This window comes from Thermobia domestica, unplaced genomic scaffold (assembly GCF_964235325.1).
Source record: "Thermobia domestica unplaced genomic scaffold, izTheDome1.hap1.1 HAP1_SCAFFOLD_1677, whole genome shotgun sequence".
Classification (NCBI taxonomy): Eukaryota; Metazoa; Arthropoda; class Insecta; order Zygentoma; family Lepismatidae; genus Thermobia; species Thermobia domestica.
Genome location: NW_027657387.1, coordinates 12501 through 30087, shown reverse-complemented (window position 1 = coordinate 30087; position 17587 = coordinate 12501). Strand labels below are relative to the sequence as shown.

Sequence of the window (17587 nt, the reverse complement as noted above, 5' to 3'; positions counted from 1 at the left end):
CTGTGAACATTCTGAAGCCAAATGCGAGTATTTTGAAGATAAACATGAAAAATTATGTTTTCAATTGTGAGCCCTATATTCGCAAATATGAACGAAAAGTCGGCAACTATGAGCATCATGAAAGCGAGTGTGAGCACTTTGGAAGCACCTGTGAACATTCTGAAGTCAACTGTGAGTATTTTGAAGATAAGCATGAAAAATTATGTTTTCAATTGTGAGCCCTATATTCGCAAATATGAACGAAAAGTCGGCAACTATGAGCGTTTTGACGGCAACTGTGAGCCATAGGTCGCCAATTATGAACAAATAGTCGGCAACTATGAGCACTTTATTGGTAAATGTGAGCATGGTGACGGCTTGAGTGAGGAATCTGACGGCAACTGTGAGCCTTTTGACAGCAACCATGAAACATTTAACTTACACTATCAACTGTATATTTCATATTATGAATGAAAGGTCGACAACTATGAGCCTTGTGAGAGCGAGTGTTAGCAATTTCAGGGTTAGTGTGAAAATTGTCAAGGCAACGGAGAGTATTTGGAAGGTAAACATAAACTACAATGTCGGCAACTTTGACCCCAATGTCCGCAATTATGAACGAAAAGTCGGCAACTATGAGCGTTTTGACGGCAAGTGTGAGCACTCTGAAAGTACGTGTGAACATTCTGAAGCCAACTGCGAGTATTTTCAAGATAAACATGAAAAATTATGTATTCAATTGTGAGCTCTATATCCGCAATTATGAACGAAAAGTCGACAACTATGAGCGTTTTGACGGCAACTGTGAGCCTTGGGTCGGCAATTATGAACAAAAAGTCGGCAACTGTGAGCATCATGAAAGCGAGTGTGAGCACTTTGAAAGCACGTGTGAACATTGTGAAGCCAACTGCGAGTATTTTGAAGATAAGCATGAAAAATTATGTTTTCAACTATGAGCCCTATATCCGCAATTATGAACGAAAAGTCGGCAACTATGATCGTTTTGACGGCAAGTGTGAGGATTTTGACGGCTAGTGTGAACCTTCTCATGGTAACTGAGAGCTCTATGTCCGCAATTATGAACGAATTGCGGGCAACTATGAGCATTTTCACGGCTTGTGTGAGGATCCTCATGGCAACTTTGAGCTTTTTGATCCGATGATTCCTTCCACCTGTTTCGATAAAAAAAAAAAAAAAAAAAAAAATGTTTTCGTACATTCTCGGTAGAGATTTCTCTTCTCTAGTTTCACTAGTTTTCTTTCTGTTGAGAAGAAAAAAAAGAAAAGAAAAAGAAAGAAAATGGAAAGAAAGAAAAAATGAAAGAAAAGAAAAAAAGATATCAAATTATGTACTCTCACGGGCGGTGTTGACGTTAAGCGTGGGCTCTGTTTGCCGTCAAATTTTCAAATTTCTACAACAATTTAGAGTATCTTTTCTTGTACAAAAGTGCAGATACAATAATTCCTTACACGTACTCGAACGCATAATATCCAGGTACACTTGTTGTAGAAATTGCACTTCTCAGTTTTGAATAGTTTCCTTATAGTAGTTGCAAAAGCTTAGTTTCGAATAAAAATGACCTCAAGTGTGAGCGAAATATAAATTTACTCTAATTTACTTTCATGCTCTATTATTGTTCACCCATTGAAAGAGTAAAGTATATGATTAAATAAAATTTATGTTATTATTATTATTTTTTTTTTCGCTTATCACTATTTTTCTTCTTTCCACTTTTCCGCACAATGTCAACACATCTTCGTGCACAGCTACGCCTCTCTTAGTCGAAAACTTTTCAAACCTTCGGTAAAAGACAAACAAAAGTTTATTTTGGTTAGCTTGTGGCTTCGCCCACAAAGCCCCTCCTTTTGAAGGTATTTCGCCCTTGCACCTCTTATTCTCACAATTCTAGGGAATTTCAAGTTTACTTTACTATTTCAACTAATTAAAAGATAAGATTTTGGATCCCAAGAAAACGCCTATTTAAATAGCATGGAGATTTCTTCATCCTCCTTTAGACCCCTTAAACATTAAAAATATTCACTTTTGGCAATTTTGCTGTAGCTTAGTCTGGAAAGCTACAATTATGCTAAATTTCATCATTGCAATCCTGCCACAATTAACCGAACATTTTGGCGTGCAGAAGACGTCCCATATAAATGACATGAGAAAAGACTTTTCAATTCCCCATAAAACCACTCTAAAGTTGAAAATTTTTACTTTGTACTGATTTACTTAGGTAACGCTAATGAAAACGTACAAGAATACCGAATTTCTCGTTTGTGTTCCAATTACAAGTAACTAAACTTTGAGATTACAAGTCCAAATAAAGGCCCATTTAAATAACATGGGGAATTTCATCATTTCCTCTTTAGACCTCTTAAAAGTTAAAAATATTCACTTTTGGCAATTTTCCTGTTGGTTAGTCCCGACAATCTACAATCATGTCGAAATTAGTTATTGTAGCCCTACAGGAAGTGCCCAATAATTTTGGGATGTCAAAGGTGTTTCATAGAAATAACATGGGAAATTTTTTGAGTTCCGCATAAAACCACGCTAAACTTGGAAATATATATATATATACTTATCCAACTAGGTAAAACTTACGAAAACGTACAAGTATACGGAATTTCAAAGTTTTATGAAAAGTACCTAAAATTTCAGATTATAGGTCCGCAAAACCGTCCATTTAAATAATATGGGAAATATCTTCATCGCCCCTTTAAACCAACTAAACATTCAAAATATTCACTTTTGTAAATTTTCCAGTGACTTACTCCCGAAAGGCTACAGTTTCGTCAAATATGGCCATTATAACTCTACAGGAAGTGCCTCATAATTTGCGGGTGTGAAAGGCGTCGTATACGTAAAGCCTTCGTTGCTTTTTTTTTTTCTTACCACATTTAGTAATTTTATAAATTTTGAGGACATGTATAAGAATTTTGACGGCAAGTGTGAGCAGTTTGACGGCTAGTGTTACAACGATAAAATACAATTCGCTGTAGCCTTGGTTCCTTATTTTCTTATAATACATACGAGCCACATCAAAATAACAATGTTTCCATTACGTGGTTTCTCTCCATTTTATATATATATATATATATATATATATATATAATTTATCTGATTGCCTGCCAACTAGATATTGAAAACCTTATTATTTTATGACATATGAATATCTTTTTTTTTTTTTTTTTGTATATTTGATAATTGTAATTTTTAACTAACTTCTTCTTCGAAATTAACCTATGTTAGTACATATAAAGAAATACTCATTGCCCAAGTACCGCTGTAGCGTGAACCATCTGACGGCAACTGTGAGCCCATGTCCAAAATTATGAACGAAAAGTCGGCAACTGTGAGGCTTTGGTCGGCAATTATGAACAAAAAGTCGGCAACTATGAGCATCATGAGAACTAGTGTGAGCACTTTGAAAGCACGTGTGAACATTCTGAAGCAAACTGCGAGTATTTTCAAGATAAGCATGAAGAATTATGCTTTCAATTGTGAGCCCCATAACCGAAATTATCAACAAAAAGTCGGCAACTATGAGCGCTTAGACGGCAACTGTGAGGCCTTGGTCGGCAATTATGAACGAAAAGTCGGCAACTATGAGCAGCGTGAAAGCGAGTGTGAGCACCTTGAAAGCACGTGTGAACTTTCTGGAGCAAACTGCGAGTATTTTCAAGATAAGCATGAAGAATTATGTTTTCAATTGTGAGCCCCATATCCGCAATTATGAACGAAAAGTAGGCAACTATGAGCGTTTTGAATGCAACTGTGAGACCTTGGTCGGCAATTATGAACGAATGGTCGGCAACTATGAGCACTTTTTTTTTTTTTTTAATGCGAACATTCTGACGGCTTGCGTGAGCATTGTGACAGAAACTGTGAGGCTTTCGACAACAACCATGAACCATTTAAGTTACACTATCAGCAGTATGTTAGATATTATGAATGAAAAGTCGGCAACTATGAGCATCGTGGAAACGAGTGTGAGCATTTTGAAAGTACGTGTGAAGATTCTGAAGGCAGCTGTAAGTATTTTGAAGATGAGCACGAACGAATATGTAGGCAAATATGAGCCCTTTGTCCGCAATTATGAACGAAAAGTCGGCAACTATGAGCGTTTTGACGGCCACTGTGAGGAGTTGGTCGGCAATTATGAGCAAATAGTCGGCAACTATGAGCGTTTTGACGGCAACTATGAGGCCTTGGTCGGCAATTATGAACGAATGGTCGGCAACTATGAGCACTTTTTTTTTCTAATGTGAGCATTATCACGGCTTGTCTGAAGAATCTGGCCGCAACTGTGAGACTTTTCACAGCAACTGTGAACCATTTAACTATCACTATCAGCATTATGAATGAAAAGTCGGCAACTATGAGCATTGTGTAAGAGAGTGTGAGCATTTTGAAACTACGTGTGAACATTCTGAAGGCAACTGTGAGTATTTTTAGGATGAGCACGAATCAGTATGTGGCCAACTATGAGCCCTTTCGTGCGCAATTATGAACGAAATGTCGGCAACTATGAGCGTTTTGACGGCAACTGTGAGGCATTGGTCGGCAATTATGAACACATAGTCGGCAACTATGAGCGTTTTGACGGCAACTGTAAGGCCTTGGTCGGCAATTATGAACGAATGGTCGGCAACTATGAGCACATTTTTTTTTTCTAATGTGAGGATTATCACGGCTTGTCTGAAGAATCTGGCCGCAACTGTGAGACTTTTCACAGCAACCGTGAACCATTTAACTTGCACTATCAGCATTATGAATGAAAAGTCGGCAACTATGAGCATTGTGTAAGAGAGTGTGAGCATTTTGAAACTACGTCTGAACATTCTGAAGGCAACTGTGAGTATTTTGAAGATGAGCACGAACCAGTATGTGGGCAACTATGAGCCCTTTGTCCGCAATTATGAACGAAAAGTCGGCAACTATGAGCGTTTTGACGGCAACTGTGAGGCATTGGTCGGCAATTATGAACGAATAGTCGGCAACTATGAACGTTCGGACGGCAACTGTGAGGCCTTGGTCGGCAATTGTGAACGAAAAGTCGGCAACTATGAGCGTTTTGACGGCAACTGTGAGGCCTTGGTCGGCAATTATGAGCAAATAGTCGGCAACTATGAGCACATTTTTTTTTTTTTTTTTTGAATGTGAGCATTCTGACGGCTTGTGTCAAGAATCTGACCGCAACTATGAGACTTTTGACAGCAACCATCAACCATGTAACTTACACTATCAGCATTATGAATAAAAAGTCGGCAACTATGACCATCGTGGAAGCGAGTGTGAGCATTTTGAAAGTACGTGTGAACATTGTGAAGGCAACTGTGAGTATTTTGAAGATAAGCACGAAACATTATGTAGGCAACTATGAGCCCTTTGTCCGCAATTATGAACGAAAAGTCGGCAAATATGAACGTTTTGTCGGCAACTGTGAGGCATTGGTCGGCAATTATGAACGAATAGTCGGCAACTATGAGCACATTTTTTTTTAACGTGAGCATTCTGACGGTTTGTGCGAATAATCTGACCGCAACTGTGAGACTTTTCACAGCAACCATGAACCATTTAACTTACAGTATCAGCAATATGTTAGATATTATGAATGAAAAGTCGGCAACTATGAGCATCATGAAAGCGAGTGTGAGCATTTTGAAATTACGTTTGAACATTCTGAAGGCAACTGTGAGTATTTTGAAGATGAGCACGAACCATTATGTAGGCAACTATGAGCCCTTTGTACGCAATTATGAACGAAAAGTCGGCAACTATGAGCGTTTTGACGGCAACTGTGAGTTCTTGGTCGGCAATTATGAACAAATAGTCGGCAACTATGAGCACTTTTTTTTTTAAATGTGAGAATTCTCACGTTTTGCGTGAGCATTGTAACAGAAACTGTGAGGCTTCTAACACCAACCATGAACCATTTAAGTTACACTATCAGCAGTGTGTTAGATATTATGAATGAAAAGTCGGCAACTATGAGCATCGTGGAAGCGAGTGTGAGCATTTTGAAAGTACGCGTGAACATTCTGAAGGCAGCTGTGTGTATTCTGAGGATGAGCACGAAACATTATGTAGGAAACTATGAGCCCTTTGTCCGCAATTATGAACGAAAAGTCGGAAACTATGAACGTTTTGACGGCAACTGTGAGGCCTTGGTAGGCAATTATGAACGAATAGTCGGCAACTATGAGCACATTTTTTAAAATTTGAGAATTCTGACGGTTTGCGTAAGCATTCTGACGGAAACTGTGAGGCTTTTGACAGCAACCATGAACCATTTAAGTTACACCATCAGCAGTATGTTAGATATTTTTAAATGAAAAGTCGGCAACTATGAACGTTTTGACGGCAACTGTGAGGCCTTGGTCGGCAATTATGAACGAATAGTCGGCAACTATGAGCACTTTTTTTTAAAATGTGAGAAATCTGACGGTTTGCGTAAGCATTCTGACGGAAACTGTGAGGCTTTTCACAGCAACCATGAAACATTTAAGTTACACCATCAGCAGTATGTTAGATATTTTAAATGAAAAGTCGGCAACTATGAGCGTTTTGACGACAACTGTGAGGCATTGGTCGGCAATTATGAACGGATAGTCGGCAACTATGAGCGTTTTGACGGCAACTGTGAGGCATTGGTCGGCAATTATGAACGGATAGTCGGCAACTATGAGCGTTTTGACGGCAGCTGTGAGGTCTTGGTCGGCAATTATGAACGAATAGTCGGCAACTATGAGCGTTTTGACGGCAACTGTGAGGCCTTGGTCGGCAATTATGAACAAATGGTCGGCAACTATGAGCGTTTTGACGGCAACTGTGAGGCCTTGGTCGGCAACTATGAGCACTTTTTTTTTAAATGTGAGCATTCTGACGGTTTGTGTGAAAAATCTGACCGCTACTGTGAGACTTTTGACAGCAACCATGAACCATTTAATTTACACTATCAGCATTATGAATAAAAAGTCTGCAACTATGACCATCGTGTAAGCGAGTGTGAGCATCTTGAAACTACGTGGGAACATTCTGAAGGCAACTGTGAGTATTTTGAAGTTGAGCACGAATTATTATGTAGGCAACTATGAGCCCTTTGTACGCAATTATGAACGAAAAGTCGGCAACTATGAGCGTTTTGACGGCAACTGTGAGGCATTGGTCGGCAATTATGAGCGAGTAGTCGGCAACTATGAGCGTTTTGACGGCAACTGTGAGGCCTTGGTCGGCAATTATGAACGAAAAGTCGGCAACTATGAGCGTTTTGACGGCAATTGTGAGGCCTTGGTCAGCAATTATGAACGAATGGTCGGCAACTATGAGCACTTTTTTTCTTAATGTGAGCATTCTGACAGCTTGTGCAAATAATGTGACGGGAACTGTGAGCCTTTTGATAGCAACCATGAACCATTTAACTTACACTATCAGGAGTATGTTAGATATTATGAATGAAAAGGCGGCAACTATGAGCATCGTGGAAGCGAATGTGAGCATTTTGAAACTACGTGTGAACATTCTGAAGGCAACTATGAGTATTTTGAAGATGAGCTGGAACCATTAAGTATTCAACTATGAGCCCTTTGTACGCAATTATGAACGAAAAGTCGGCAACTATGAGCGTTTTGATGGCAACTGTGAGGCCTTGGTCGGCAATTATGAACGAATAGTCGGCAACTATGAACGTTTTGACGGCAACTGTGAGGCCTTCGTCGGCAATTATGAACGAAAAGTCGGCAACTATGAGCGTTTTGACGGCAACTGTGAGGCCTTGGTCGGCAACTATGAGCACTTTTTTTTTAAAATTTGAGCATTATGACGGCTTGTGTGAAAAATCTGACCGCAACTGTGAGACTTTTGAGAGCAACCATGAACCATTTAACTTACATTATCAGTATTATGAATTAAAAGTCGGCAACTATGAGCATCGTGTAAGCGAGTGTGAGCATTTTGAAAGTACGTGTGAACATTCTGAAGGCAAGTGTGATTATTTTGAAGATGAGCACGAACGAGTATGTGATTAACTATGAGCCCATTGTCCGCAATTATCAACGAAATGTCGGCAACTATGAGCGTTTTGACGGCAACTGTGAGGCCTATGTCCGCAATTATGAACAAATATTCGGCAACTATGAGCGCTTTGACGGCAAGTGTGAGCATTGTGACGCCTTTTGTGACGATTCTGACGGCAACTGTGAGCCATTAGTCGGGAACTATAAACTTTTATGTCGGGGACTATGAATGAAAAGTCGGCAACTATGAGCGTTTTGTCGGCAACTGTGAGGCATTGGTCGGCAATTATGAGCGAGTAGTCGGCAACTATGAGCGTTTTGACGGCAACTGTGAGTCCTTGGTCGGCAATTATGAACGAATAGTCGGCAACTATGAACGTTTTGGCGGCAACTGTGAGGCCTTGGTCGGCAATTATGAACGAATGGTCGGCAACTATGAGCACTTTTTTTTCTTAATGTGAGCATTCTGACGGCTTGCGCAAATAATGTGACGGCAACTGTGAGCCTTTTGATAGCAAACATGAACCATTTAACTTACACTATCAGGAGTATGTTAGATATTATGAATGAAAAGTCGGCAACTATGAGCATCGTGGAAGCGAATGTGAGCATTTTGAAACTACGTGTGAACATTCTGAAGGCAACTATGAGTATTTTGAAGATGAGCTGGAACCATTAAGTAGGCAACTATGAGCCCTTTGTACGCAATTATGAACGAAAAGTCGGCAACTATGAGCGTTTTGACGGCAACTGTGAGGCATTGGTCGGCAATTATGAACGAATAGTCGGCAACTATGAACGTTCGGACGGCAACTGTGAGGCCTTGGTCGGCAATTGTGAACGAAAAGTCGGCAACTATGAGCGTTTTGACGGCAACTGTGAGGCCTTGGTCGGCAACTATGAGCACTTTTTTTTTAATGTGAGCATTATGACGGCTTTTGTGAAAAATCTGACCGCAACTGTGAGACTTTTGAGAGCAACCATGAACCATTTAACTTACATTATCAGCATTATGAATTAAAAGTCGGCAACTATGAGCATCGTGTAAGCGAGTGTGAGCATTTTGAAAGTACGTGTGAACAGTCTGAAGGCAACTGTGTTTATTTTGAAGATGAGCACGAACCAGTATGTGAATAACTATGAGCCCATTGTCCGCAATTATCAACGAAAAGTCGGCAACTATGAGCGTTTTGACGGCAACTGTGAGGCCTATGTCCGCAATTATGAACAAATAGTCGGCAACTATGAGCGCTTTGACGGCAAGTGTGAGCATTGTGACGCCTTTTGTGACGATTCTGACGGCAACTGTGAGCCATTAGTCGGGACCTATAAACTTTTATGTCGGGGACTATGAATGAAAAGTCGGCAACTATGAGCACCCTGACGGCAAGTGTGAGCAATTTGACGTCTACTGTGAGGATTCTGACGGCAACTGTGAGCTATTTGAGTGGAACTATTAAGCATTGTGTGTGCAACTTTGAACGCTCTGAGGGGTTTCCTGAACATGTTGACAGCATGTATGAACCACATTTCGGGAACAGTGGGCAATCTGACGGGAACTGTGAACATTGTTGTTGGCGACTCTTTTCACCCAGCATAACGTTAGAATATGACGGCAACCGTGGCTTCGTTTGCCGTCATTTTTGACATTCTCTGATTTTTCGTGACTGGTGTGCAATCGAGAGGAATCGCTACATTATAGGGATTAGGGTACAGAAGAAGCCCCGTTTACACTTTGTTAAGTCCTGGCTTGAAATTGTTCTATGAGGTTGTAATTAACATGAGTTTGACCTAATTCATGTTTTTGGATTGTTCTTTGCATTAATTTTGGAACCCGAGCGCGAAAAGCAGCCCTTTTCGCAGAGAACTTTTTACCCAGCATAACCTTTGAGTATGGCGGCAACTGTGGCTTCGTTTGCCGTCATTTTTGAGATTCCGTGATTTTCGTGACTGGTGTCCGATCGAGAGGAATCTCATCACTATAGGAGGTATGGTAGTGGGCAATCCTGCTATATACTTAGGTTAGGTTAGGCTGGCTTATACTTTCAATTTGTTCCCAGAAGTTAGGAGAGTGTAAAAGATGTTAAGTTTTGAGTGTCGTATTCTGTAACGGTTTATATATATACTGGATGTCAAATCACGTTTTCCCACCCTTGCGTGGGATGTATACGGCAATCGTGGCTGCATTCGCCGTCATGGTCAAAACGAGGCTGCGCAACGCCGGCAATTTCAAGACAGGTGTAGTATCGAGAGGAATCTCTACACTATAGGAGGTAGGGCAGTGAACAAGCCTTCTATATAAACATTCCCTTTAAATTGTTCACGGAGGTTGGAGAGACCGCTAATGGTATTGCTTTCTAAATGAGGCTTACTTTTTTCTCTCTCGCGGCCTAGTCTGTCGAGAAATCTTGACTTCTGGCCACAGACAGAAAGCTAGTCTTCGCAGGAGGCGGAAATGGCTAAATTGGGAAAGGAAGCCACAGGCTGGTTGGTTTCTTTATGGGAGTCTAAACGCACTATCGCTGTTGATGTTGGTTAATTTTGAAGGCGGACTAATATCGGCGGATGGTAGTGTAGGCTCAAAAGGAATTTTATCAGCCGCAGGCAAGAACCCTGGGATGCTATTCACGGGCGTCCTAGCCGGTCAAGGTGTAGAGGAGGTTGCAAACCCTGTTGCTGCCTGGGAGGAATGCTTCATAGAAATGTGCGTCCATGGGCGGACCTATGAAAGGGCATGCAGTGCGGGTTTGCCAGCACGCCTAATGTTGTCCAAAGACTTCCTCGTATTTTGACAAAGAATGTCAGAAACCTTGGTCGGACGGCTGTTTCTAAGAGGGCACGTGGCGATGGGGAATGTGTGAGGTAGGCTCTCATACGGAAGTACCTGTCGTTTACGGGAAGGAGACAATCCTTCTTAACCCGAGGCCTAGCCTGTCGATCACGCCTTCGGGCAATTGACTTCTGGCCGATGCCGCTTTGTGCGGTTGCTGAATGCGAAGAATACTTGAACGGAAGCTACTGTCACACCCAGAGGACACGAGTAAGACTTATATCACTGGAGCAGGAGCCTAAATTTGCTTTTGTGGGTAGCCATACGGCCAGTTCTAACGTGTGCGAGGCCCCACGAGAGTAGGCTTATTCTGGTGGATGAGAAGTCTTTTAATATTTGCTGTGTCGGGTGAACGGAAGCCACAGTCATCCGTAGGACACGAGTAGACTTATTTCACTGGAGCAGGAGTCTAAATGTGCTTTTGTGGGCAACCTTACGGCCAGTTCTAACGGGAGCCAGGCCCCACAAGAGTAGGCTTATTCCGGTGGAGAAGGAGTCTTTAAAATTTGCTGTGTCGGGTGAACGGCTATATTTGAACGGAAGCCACAGTCATCCGTAGGACACGAGTAGACTTATTTCACTGGAGCAGGAGTCTAAATGTGCTTTTGTGGGCAACCTTACGGCCAGTTCTAACGGGAGCCAGGCCCCACAAGAGTAGGCTTATTCCGGTGGAGAAGGCGTCTTTAAAATTTGCTGTGTCGGGTGAACGGCTATATTTGAACGGAAGCCACAGTCATCCGTAGGACACGAGTAGACTTATTTCACTGGAGCAGGAGTCTAAATGTGCTTTTGTGGGCAACCTTACGGCCAGTTCTAACGGGAGCCAGGCCCCACAAGAGTAGGCTTATTCCGGTGGAGAAGGAGTCTTTAAAATTTGCTGTGTCGGGTGAACGGCTATATTTGAACGGAAGCCACAGTCATCCGTAGGACACAAGTAGACTTATTTCACTGGAGCAGGAGTCTAAATGTGCTTTTGTGGGCAACCTTACGGCCAGTTCTAACGGGAGCCAGGCCCCACAAGAGTAGGCTTATTCCGGTGGAGAAGGAGTCTTTAAAATTTGCTGTGTCGGGTGAACGGCTATATTTGAACGGAAGCCACAGTCATCCGTAGGACACAAGTAGACTTATTTCACTGGAGCAGAAGTCTAAACGTGCTTTTGTGGGCAACCTTACGGCCAGTTCTAACGGGAGCCAGGCCCCACGAGAGTAGGCTTACTCCGGATGAGAAGGAGTCTTTAAAATTTGCTGTGTCGGGTGACCGGCCATGAAACCTTTGAGAGGACTTGTCTCCTCGTTTCCACAGCATTTCCGCGCCTGTAAGTTGCGGAAGGTAGCATGCTATGCTTGAAGAACTGTCATCCCTTTAAGGACAGGAGTAGACTAATTCCATTGAGGCAGGAGTCTAATATGCTTTTGTGCACAGCCATACGGCCAGTCCTAACGGGAGCAAGGCTCGCAAAAGTAGGCTTTATTTCAATGGAGCAGAAGTCTTTAATATTGCTCTGTCGGGATTGTCAGTTCAAACGGGAGCAGTTTCTGCACGCTACAAACCGCTGACGAGATCTTTCTCGTGTCAATGTGATTCCCTAGCCTGGGCCGGCGCAAGGCTGGCTGGCGAACAAGGTAATTGGGCCTCTGGGTTTCATACACACGAGTAGTCTCAGATGCGTTTAGGGTGAACAGGAATAATCCGTGCAATTCTCTAGCCTGGGCCGGCGCAAGGCTGGCTGGCGAACAAGGTAATTGGGCCTCTGAGTCTTGCATTTCGGAGTTTCCTTAATTCCGGGAGGAGCCACAAAGAAGAGTCCTGAGAGTTTCTCGTGTCCATGCAATTCTCTAGCCTGGGCCGGCGCAAGGCTGGCTGGCGAACAAGGTAATTGGGCCTCTGAGTTTTGTACACACGAGTGGTCTTAGGATCCTTCGGGCTCAACAGGGATTGTTGGAGAAAGTCTCTAGCCTGGGCCGGCGCAAGGCTGGCTGGCGAACAAGGTAATTGGGCCTCTGAGTCTTTATTCCCAGTTTCCTTAGTTCCCGGGTTAGGTTCACCTGTTAAATCGGAGGAGTCCGATTTATGTGTAAAGATAATGCCAGAGTGAAGGGAGCCAGATTTCACTTGAAGGAGCAAGAGCCAGTGTGGTTAAGAAGTGAGCCGTTTTGTACTCTTAAGGAGGGATGCCGATTGACTTTGAACGGGCTGTCCTCGCTTTAGAGTTTGGGCCAGTTGACGGGAGCTTACTTGTCCTTCTTGGGAATGAGGCCAGATAGCATGTCCTTTCTAGCTTACAAAGGCTTATGCGGAGCATTGTTTTTTGTAAGTGACTTTTTATTCTCCATGTGGCATTTAAGTACCGATTTTCCTTAAGTTAAGGACGGTATTGACTCATCGCCAGTTTGAGCGTGTATCACTTGTCGAACGGAAGCCACTGTCATCCAAGGACACTAGTAGACTTATATTTCGCTGGAGCAGGAGTCTAAATGTGCTTTTGTGGGTACCCTTACGGCCAGTTCTAACGGGAGCCAGGCCCCACAAAAGTAGGCTTATTCCGGTGGAAAAAGGAGTCTTTAAAATTTGCTGTGTCGGGTGAACGGCTATATGTGAACGGAAGCCACAGTCATCCATAGGACACGAGTAGACTTATTTCGCTGGAGGAGGAGTCTAAATGTGCTTTTGTGGGTACCCTTACGGCCAGTTCTAACGGGAGCCAGGCCCCACAAAGGTAGGCTTATTCTGGCGGAAGAGGAGTCTTTAAAATTGCTGTGTCGGATGTACCGGCAACGTGTGGAAGGAAGCTGTTGTAACCCAAGGATACAAGTAGGCTTGTTCCATTGGATTGGGAGTCTAATATGCTCTTGGCGGCTGTCACACGGCCAGTATTAACGGGAGCTAGTCACCGCAAGAGTAGGCTTATTCCAGCGGAACAGAAGTCTAAAATGCTTGGTCGGGTGTAGCTTTCCTATCCTTTGTTAGAACGCTGTGTTGGTTGTGTCCAACACTTTCCGGCTTTTTAGTCGGTCAATTCCCTGGTTGATCCTGCCAGTAGTCATATGCTTGTCTCAAAGATTAAGCCATGCATGTCTCAGTGCAAGCCAAAACAAGGTGAAACCGCGAATGGCTCATTAAATCAGTTATGGTTCCTTAGATCGTACCTATCCTACTTGGATAACTGTGGTAATTCTAGAGCTAATACATGCAACTAGAATCCCGCCCAGCAATGGAAGGGATGCTTTTATTAGATTAAAACCAATCGGTCGGTTCGTCCGTCCGAAACCTTGGTGACTCTGAATAACTTTGGGCTGATCGCACGGTCTCTGTACCGGCGACGCATCTTTCAAATGTCTGCCTTATCAACTGTCGATGGTAGGTTCTGCGCCTACCATGGTTGTTACGGGTAACGGGGAATCAGGGTTCGATTCCGGAGAGGGAGCCTGAGAAACGGCTACCACATCCAAGGAAGGCAGCAGGCGCGCAAATTACCCACTCCCGGCACGGGGAGGTAGTGACGAAAAATAACGATACGGGACTCATCCGAGGCCCCGTAATCGGAATGAATACACTTTAAATCCTTTAATGAGAATCTATCGGAGGGCAAGTCTGGTGCCAGCCGCCGCGGTAATTCCAGCTCCGATAGCGTATATTAAAGTTGTTGCGGTTAAAAAGCTCGTAGTTGGATCTGGGTCTCGGACGATCGGTTCGCCGCCCGGCGTTTAACTGATCGTTCCGGACGTCCTGCCGGTTTTTCCTTTCTCGGTGCTCTTCATTGAGTGTCTTGATTGGCCGGCACGTTTACTTTGAACAAATTAGAGTGCTCAAAGCAGGCCGTGTCGCCTGAATGTTCGGTGCATGGAATAATGGAATAGGACCTCGGTTCTATTTTGTTGGTTTTCGGAACTCGAGGTAATGATTAATAGGGACAGACGGGGGCATTAGTATTGCGACGTTAGAGGTGAAATTCTTGGATCGTCGCAAGACTAACCGATGCGAAAGCATTTGCCAAGAATGTTTTCATTAATCAAGAACGAAAGTTAGAGGTTCGAAGGCGATCAGATACCGCCCTAGTTCTAACCATAAACGATGCCAGCCAGCAATCCGCCGAAGTTCCTCCAATGACTCGGCGGGCGGCTTCCGGGAAACCAAAGCTTTTGGGTTCCGGGGGAAGTATGGTTGCAAAGCTGAAACTTAAAGGAATTGACGGAAGGGCACCACCAGGAGTGGGGCCTGCGGCTTAATTTGACTCAACACGGGAAACCTCACCAGGCCCGGACACTGGAAGGATTGACAGATTGAGAGCTCTTTCTTGATTCAGTGGGTGGTGGTGCATGGCCGTTCTTAGTTGGTGGAGCGATTTGTCTGGTTAATTCCGATAACGAACGAGACTCTAGCCTGCTAACTAGGCGTTGGAATCTTTCCTTCCAACGTTCATGTCTTCTTAGAGGGACAGGCTGCCTCTAGCAGCACGAGATTGAGCAATAACAGGTCTGTGATGCCCTTAGATGTTCTGGGCCGCACGCGCGCCACACTGAAGGAATCAACGTGTCTTCCCTGACCGAAAGGTCCGGGTAACCCGCTGAACCTCCTTCGTGCTAGGGATTGGGGCTTGCAATTATGTCCCATAAACGAGGAATTCCCAGTAAGCGCAAGTCATAAGCTTGCGTTGATTACGTCCCTGCCCTTTGTACACACCGCCCGTCGCTACTACCGATTGAATGATTTAGTGAGGCCTTCGGACTGATACCCGGCACCTCCGTCTTGCGGTGGTACCGACGTGTCGGAAAGATGGCCAAACTTGATCATTTAGAGGAAGTAAAAGTCGTAACAAGGTTTCCGTATGTGAACCTGCGGAAGGATCATTATCAATTCATCACCACTGCGGTGGTTGATGTCAAAAGTTTCTTATTAGTGTGTCGTATCAGTTAGATTGACACCGTTGAACGGGAGCCACTGATCTTGACAGGCGAAGGAGAGAAAGGTGAGCCGTGTCTTCCCTTTAGTTGGGAAGCGAGCAGCAAGAACGGGAGCCACTGTCATCGGCGAGGGTAGCGTAGGCTACCTGTTGACACAGGCCGCGTGTCATCAAAGGATTGGAGTAGACTTATTTCGGTGGAAAAGAAGTCTTGAAAAGACTCAAAGAGAGTAAGACTTATTCCATCGGAGCAGGAGTCTTAAATGCTCAGTCAGATGGCATGATAAACCAGTTCCGACGTCCAAGGGCTCAAGTAAGCTTATTCCGTTTGAAAAGAAGTCTTGAAAAGACTCCAAGAGAGTAAGACTTATTCCATCGGAGCAGGAGCGTTTAAAATGCTTGTGTCGGATGTCGGGTGCTGGGGTAGAACGGAAGCTTGTCCTCCAAGGACTCGAGTAGGCTGTGACTGCTTTGTGGGAGAAGTCTTGAAAAGGCTCTGAGGAGCAAGGCTTACACGTTAGTAGCACAAGAAGCCTTTAATACGCTCGGGTCGGGCGACTAGAGCTAGAATTCGCTGCTTTGTAGGCCAGTATCCTTTTCTGTTCAAGATGGCCTTCAATGAAAAACTGGTAGCCATGATTTTTGGCTACAAACTCATGGGCAGCCTAAGATTATTCCTTGTGATGCAGGGAAAGGCTTTCGAATGAACACGCCCAGCTTTGTGGTGAGTGACCGCAGCTGACGGGGCCAAACAGGAGGCAGGGCGGCCCCCGATGCGGTTTGTTTACCGAACTTTAATTTCTTGCACGGCATACGTGAAATGCTGTTGTAGAATTTTTACAACCCTGAACGGTGGATCACTTGGCTCGTGGGTCGATGAAGAACGCAGCTAGCTGCGCGAAAGAGTGTGAACTGCAGGACACACGAACATCGACGTTTCGAACGCACATTGCGACCCAGGATCTCTTCTGGGTCACACCTGTCTGAGGGTCGGTAACTTTATCCTGGCGGTGGAAGTTTTTCGGATGACCCCACGGCCTCTCGCTACTTCGGTAGTGATGCTGTGGCCATGTGCAAGGGGCCTGGCAAGGGGTCTCGCGCAAGGCTTGGCTTTCTTGTTGGTAACCTCTTGTGACCATGGGTCCGGGGAATGGAAACTGTGTGTTCTTGGGCTTCCGCGACAGCGGTCGTCTTAAATGAGCAGCAAAGGCTGGTGGTTTACATCCGCCTGTTGAGGCAGTTTTTGTCTCGACGAAAGTTCCTAAGTGAATTGGGGAACTTGGTCTTGGATTTCATCCTTGCCAAACCCCTTTCGATGGGAACGAGACTGTCTTGTGTCCATGCAATTCTCTAGCCTGGGCCGGCGCAAGGCTGGCTGGCGAACAAGGTAATTGGGCCTCTGAGTTTTGTACACATGAGATTAGTCTCTCTCGAAGCATTCAGGCCGAACGAGGGTTTTTGGAGTTCAATTCTCTAGCCTGGGCCGGCGCAAGGCTGGCTGGCGAACAAGGTAATTGGGCCTCTGAGTCTTGGTATTCCAATTTTCCTCTATTCCTGGATAAGCTTCAGTACGAGGTGCCCGGCAAGGGGTCAGGGGGTGACCCCTGACTTACCTTGGCGGTCTACATCTTGTAAATTGAAAAGTCCTGTTGTGCGCGAGCCTTCAGGCGCGCTGTGTTTTTGGCGCTCGACCTCAGATTAGGTGAGATTACCCGCTTAATTTAAGCATATTAATAAGCGGAGGAAAAGAAACTAACAAGGATTCCCTTAGTAACGGCGAGCGAACAGGGAAGAGCCCAGCACCGAATCTCGCAGTCGTTGGCTGTTGAGAAATGTGGTGTTAGGGAGGGTCGATTCTC

General features: G+C 44.3%; 3 non-coding genes across 3 annotated transcripts in view; all 3 read left to right on the top strand.

Annotated features, from left to right (window-relative positions):
• Positions 1-13845: 13845 nt before the first annotated feature.
• On the top strand, positions 13846-15678 carry LOC145677953 (small subunit ribosomal RNA). Its single transcript, XR_014130115.1, has one exon. It is a non-coding gene; the product is annotated as a small subunit ribosomal RNA (ribosomal RNA).
• An 891-nt stretch (positions 15679-16569) lies between these two features.
• LOC145677952 (5.8S ribosomal RNA) lies at positions 16570-16721 on the top strand. The gene has a single exon (XR_014130114.1). It is a non-coding gene; the product is annotated as a 5.8S ribosomal RNA (ribosomal RNA).
• Positions 16722-17416: 695 nt separating this feature from the next.
• The window catches only part of LOC145677954 (large subunit ribosomal RNA), a 3926-nt gene continuing 3755 nt past the window's right edge, over positions 17417-17587 (top strand). The window contains exon 1 of the ribosomal RNA XR_014130116.1: positions 17417-17587. This exon is cut by the window's right edge and continues 3755 nt beyond it. This is a non-coding gene — a ribosomal RNA (large subunit ribosomal RNA).